This window comes from Delphinus delphis, chromosome 2 (assembly GCF_949987515.2).
Source record: "Delphinus delphis chromosome 2, mDelDel1.2, whole genome shotgun sequence".
Classification (NCBI taxonomy): Eukaryota; Metazoa; Chordata; class Mammalia; order Artiodactyla; family Delphinidae; genus Delphinus; species Delphinus delphis.
The window spans coordinates 105,971,265-105,977,318 of record NC_082684.1 but is presented as its reverse complement, the minus strand read 5'-3'; positions in this window follow the sequence as shown (position 1 = coordinate 105,977,318).

Below are 6,054 nucleotides of genomic sequence, written 5' to 3'. Positions count from 1 at the left end.
GAGACAAAAAAAAAAAAAGGCTTTTTTTCCTCCCATTTCTTCACATGTAAATTCTCCCCAGTGCTCGAGGCCCAGCCTGTGTCTCACCTACCCATGGTCAGCCCCTTCAGGTGGGCTCTCTCTCCTCCTGAAGGCTCTGGTTTTGCTCCCACCTCTCATGTCTTGCCTTGAACACATGTCCTGTTTGCTGTATCTAATTGATAATTCACTTCTATTTTGCTTACTTTAATTGCCAGGCCATTTCCACTGCATGACTGTCTCTTACTTTGATGATGTTTCCAATTTCCTTCCCGGGGCACTCAGATGAGAGCTTCTGTAGAGTCTGTACTTGGGGGAGGAAAGGCTAGGTCATGGATACGCTTGCCTTCAACCTGGTAAGATACCACATCATGCCCCTGTCAAGTGGCCTTATCTGTTCCTCCAACAGCCGTGGGGGCCACATTGGGTAGCGCCAGTTTTGTTTTGTTTTAATTTTTGCCAATTTGATGGGTGAGACATAATATCTCATTGTTGTTTTAATTTACATTTCTCTGATACCAGCAAGGTAGAGCCTCTTTTCTCATATGATTATTGGCCATACATACGGGTTTCTTTTCCTAGGAGGTATTTGTTCACAACTTCTGCTGAATTTTCTGTTGGGTTGGTCGTCTTCTTGATTTGCAGAAGTCCTTTATATATTCTGGAAACCAATCTCCTGCTGGTCGTATGTATTGCAAGTATCTCCTCCCAGATTGTGGCATATCTTTCAATCTTGTTTATGGTATTTTTTGTTGAACTGAAGATTTGAATGTTAATGTCATCAAACTCATTATATTTTCCTTCACAGCTGATGCTTTTTGCACCTACGATATTCTTCCCTATCAAAAAGCACAGGGAAGCTCTCCGAGTTGCTGGTTGCATCCTATTTCTTGGCGTGGGTGCAGAGTACAAAGCTGGGTTCACTTTGTGAAATTTTATGGAGCTGCACACTTACAGTGTGCACTTTTTAAATGCATATTCTAATTCACAAAAGGTTTGTTTAAAAAAGAAATCCTTCCTTACCCTGAGGTCATAAAAATATTCTCCTAGATTTTCTTCTAAATGTGTTAAAAATTTTGTTATTCACAAGTAAGCCTGGAATCCACCTGGAGTTGTGTGTGTGGTGTTAGTTGGGGATCTAATTTTACTTTTTCCATATGGATCACCACTTGTCCCAACACCATTTATAAAAGAGTCTGTCTTTTCCCCACTGGTTGGTGATGCCTCCCCGTCATATAGCAAGTTCTCGTTTATGCACAGTTCCACCCCTGGGCCCTTCTTCTCTTCTTCTGTTCATTTTATCTCTTTATAGCCTGATGCTGAAGGTGGTCTGCTTAATTTCCTTAAAAGTTTTTTTAAAAAAATAATTTATTTATTTTTGGCTGCGTTGGGTCTTCACTGCTGCGCACAGGCCTTCTCTAATTGTAGCGAGCAGGGGCTACTCTTCTTTGTGGTGCGCGGACTTCTCACTGCAGTGGCTTCTCTTGCTGCGGAGCACGGGCTCTAGGCACGCAGGCTTCAGTAGTTGTGGCTCACGGGCTCTAGAGCGCAGGCTCAGTAGTTGTGGCGCAGGGGCTTAGTTGCTCTGCCACATGTGGGATCTTCCCGGGCCAGGGCTCGAACCCATGTCCCCTGCATTGGCAGGCGGATTCTTAACCACTGCGCCACCAGGGAAGTCCCAAAAGTTTTAATATTTAGTAGGACACAGTGGAGGACTTGAAGACAGGAAATGGTGGAGTCAGAATGACGCTGTGTCGAGGTCACTTTGATGATTGAAGAAATGGATTATAGAGGCCAAGGCAAAGGGTCAAGAGTCCAGCTGGTGGCTGCTGCAGTATCCAAGCCAGAGGAGAGCAGCATGGCCGAGGTGTGGGCTGATGTTGGATGTGTAATGGATGTAAAGCAGACAGGATTTGCTGATGGATCAGAAAAATTGGGGATCAAAGATGACTCCTTTTTTTTTGGCCAAAGTAGCTGGTGGTGCCATTTGCTGAGATGGGAAGGCCTGGGGTGAAGCTGACAGGTGGGCCCTTAGAAAGTGCCTGACAAATGAATGAATGAATGAATGAGAGTGGGGGTTGGTGGGGGGAGTGAGCCGGCAGGGCCGCCCCACCTCCTGCAGCCCTTCCATCTGATGCCTTAGGGAGGATTAAGCACCATCCTCCTAGTTTAACACCATTAGTTGTTTCAGCACATGTGTGTCATTTCTCCCAACCACTGTCATCGCTGGTGGGGAGGAACATCTTCCCTGTCCGTGCGATGGCACCTCCCCACCCCCGCCCTGGCTCAGAGCAGGGCCCCCAGATTCACGGTCCCAGGACACTGGCCTCCAGACTCACAGGAGGTGCGAGGCACCTGGGGAGGACTGAGCAGGCCGCTGAGGCTGCAGGACCAGCTTTGTTACTCAACTCCCTCCTCAGTAAAGGAAGTGGCCTGGGTGAGTCTCCAGTCATTTGAGGGTGGGGGGTGGGCAGGGCCTGTGCTATCAGCCAGGGTGAAGGAAGGAGCCCCTGGCACGTGGGCATGAAGGAGGCCCTGCCACCACTGTGGAGAAGCTTATAGCCTCAGAGGCCCTGCCTGTGTGTGGGGCCTCTGACCAGGGCGGGTTTTTTTGCTCTGTTTACAGCCTGCTTCTGGCTCATCATCCCCGGCTATTATGAAAACACCTTTAGTGCATAAAACGTGGAAAATTACGTCTGAGCACTCAAGCTGAGTCATTTTTCTGAGCAAGCCTTCAGTCGGGGCAGTGTTTTGGGTGGGGTGGGGCTCTGTGTAGGTCTGCGTTTAGCCTGTGGGCAGCCCCAGGTGGCCTGGCCAGCCGGCCAGCTCGAGGCCCAGGGTGCAGGCTTCGTTCTTAAAATCAAGAACGATTTTAAGCCTCTTGTGTGTGTTGAGAGTGAAGCCCTGTCACCAGGATGGCTGAAGAGCAGGGAGGGACCCCTGGGTTCTCAAGTCGCCAGATAAAAATGGGGGCGTGTTGGGCCGGGGTGGGGGGAAAGATGAGGAAGAGAAAGGGCAGGGAGCGTCTCAGCTGGGGGTGGGGAGGAAGGCCAGGCTCAGCCTGTGTCCTTCGCTGCCCGTGCACCCGGGAGCCCTTGGCTTGAGCACTGTCCATCCCACCACAACCCTGGCCAGGGGTGACCTTCACACTGGGGCCCGGCATGACTCTTGGCTGTAAGGGAAGGAGGGACGAGGGTGGGAGAGGAGAAACCAGTCTTTCTTAAGCAACTACTTCACGCCAAGCCCTTGGCTAAGCTTGTTCTTAGGGCCTCGCGCCTGGTCCAAGAATGCTGGATGCTTGCCGGCTGCAAGGCCTTGGGCCAGTGACTTCACCTCCTAAGTGCTCTGTCCTCATCTGCCTCATCTTCCTCATCTGGCCTCAGGCTTGTTGTGAGGATCAAGTGAGATGATGCAAAGGCACAGTCAATAAATGGCCCTTCATGTTTTTAGAAACAGTAATGATATGGTTCACATTTATTGAGTACACCCTGTACCAGGCTCTATGCTAAGTGTTTTCCTCACAGTAACTGACTTGGTCCCCCCCGGCAATTCTGAAGTAAGTTTAGTCCCATTTTATAGCTGAAAACACTGAGGTGCAGAGACATTAACTTGTCCAAGGCCACAGGAACACTAATGCTGGAGCCAGAATTCTGACCCAGGGGATAATAATTTATGTATTATTAAATACATCAAGTCAGTTGGATTAAATTGGTGTTTCTCAATGTGAATTCTCCAGAACCTTTGCCTTTGCTCCATTTAAAAACTTTGCTTCACCATCCGATAAGCATGTACAATGCTGGAACATTGCATTCTCCTTCTGAGAGATTCATAGGTCACTCTGATATATCAAAGGCTCTCAGATGTGCTGTGATGAAAAGGGAAAAAGCAAAGAAGCTGTTTATGTTTAACCCAGCATTTCCAAGCTTGTCTGCTCTCAGAGCCTTATTTCTGAGATGCCCTTAATAAGATGAAGCTGGAGACGTACACATTTTCACGAGGCACTGCTGACCTTCAACTGCTGCATCACAGGTCTTTTACTGTCTTATGGGGGCACCCCGTGGACCACCCTGGTTTAAGGACCCTGTATTGTTCCTTTGTTCTCTCATTCATTCATTCAACAAATGTCTCTTGAGTTCTCACAGGCACAATGACAGGTAGAGAAGATGCAACTTCTATTTATTTATTTATTTTCGGCTGCACTGCAAGGCATGCAGGATCTCAGTTTCAAAAACCAGGGACTGAACCCATGTCCCCTTCAGTGGAAGCACAGAGTCTTAACCACTGGACTGCCAGGGAAGTCCCAAGAAGATGCAACTTCTTTTTTAAGAATCTCATAGTCTGACAGAGGAGACAGTGTGATCAGAAGTTGCAGGGACTCGGGGGCTGAGTGGATGGCACCTACCCCGCCTGGAGCCAGGGAGGGCGTCCTTGAGGAGGCGTGGCCTCAAGCAGGTCAGGTGAAGAACGTTGGGTGGTCAAGGCTGAAGGTGAGTCTTTGTACAATCTGTGGAAAAGCTCTGCAGTATCTCAACTTGCAGGACATCCCTGGGATTATCGGATTCCAGTCTATGAAGGCTATTTTACAACTCTGCAAATTGCAGGTAACTGATAGTGATTCAAACTAATTCCTGTCTACACTGTAGATTCTGAACCGATCTGTAGAACAGACTGACTTCCCCTCCTCAGTATTGCCTCTGTGTCCACATTCGTTTCAATAGTCCTGATCAATAAATGTGTCTGTTCTTCACATTCTCTTTTGAACTGATTATAATACCTCTCTTATTGATTTAGGAGTATAATACACTCTTTTTTTTTTTTGCGGTACGTGGGCCTCTCACTGTTGTGGCCTCTCCCGTTGCGGAGCATAGGCTCCGGACGCGCAGGCTCAGCGGCCATGGCTCACGGGCCCAGCCGCTCCGCGGCATGTGGGATCTTCCCGGACTGGGGCACGAACCCGTGTCCCCTGCATCGGCAGGCGGACTCTCAACCACTGCGCCATCAGCGAAGCCCATAATACACTCTTTAACACCTGTTCATTTTTATATATGTGTGACAGTCACGATTCTACCTCTTTCTAAAAGGATAGTAGCAGGAGGCTCCCCAGGCAGAGGGACACACAAGCAAAGGCCCGGAGGCTTGCCATCAGCACCTGGCAGTGAGCAGCGGGTGGGATGACCCAGATTCTCACCGGAGCAGACGGTCAGGAGTTGCCGAAATGGGCTGGTTTTTCAGCCTCCACTTACGAAGGGTGGAGGCAGCTGGAGTAAAACGAAAACATGCTAGTTGCCAGGCATCGATGTGTATGGAAACTGGGGACTGCGCGGCTCTGTGTCACCTCCTGATTAGTGTGTCTGCAGGGGAGTTGAATGCACTTCTGCAGTGGGATCCATTGCCTCTTCTGACACCGCCATTGAAGCAGTCTTTCCTCACCGGCGGTCAGGGAGCAGACAATCGGCATGGCCACTTTGTTTAATGAGCTCGCCCTGGCGCACAGACGCAGGGAAAACTTACTAAGAACAGAAGTGAGCAGGGACACCTGAAGCCTTGTGTCTGAAACCAGGCTTGTTAGAATCCCCAATCCTAGGCACCAGAGCCCTTAAGTTAATTAGCTAAAAAAATTCCTGAAATGCACAAAAGGTGAAAGAAACTGGACTCTCTATCTAGGGATGTCATATAATATATGTACCATTTGAAGGAAGCTGGCTTGGGCTCCTCCAGCCTCGCCGCAAGTGACCTCAGGCTCTGGGGGAAGGATTTCTTCATTTCTCTTCCTCCTCTCTTGTTAATTTGTTGCTGGTAGCTCTGGCTGAAGTGCTGATGGAACCCCCCTTTCCTGTCCTCCCCAGGGTGGGTCCTGTTTGGGGGCCCTCGGCCAGGCACGGCTTTGTCCCCATTCCCTGCCGGTGTGCCACTGTCAGGGTGTTCAGTGGGGCACAGCACTGGGCATCTGTGATGTGCCAGGCTCTGTGCTGGGTACCCATGACCCAGACCCACTCTGCTGTCACAGAGCTCACTACCATGCTGAAGGGTCAGGGC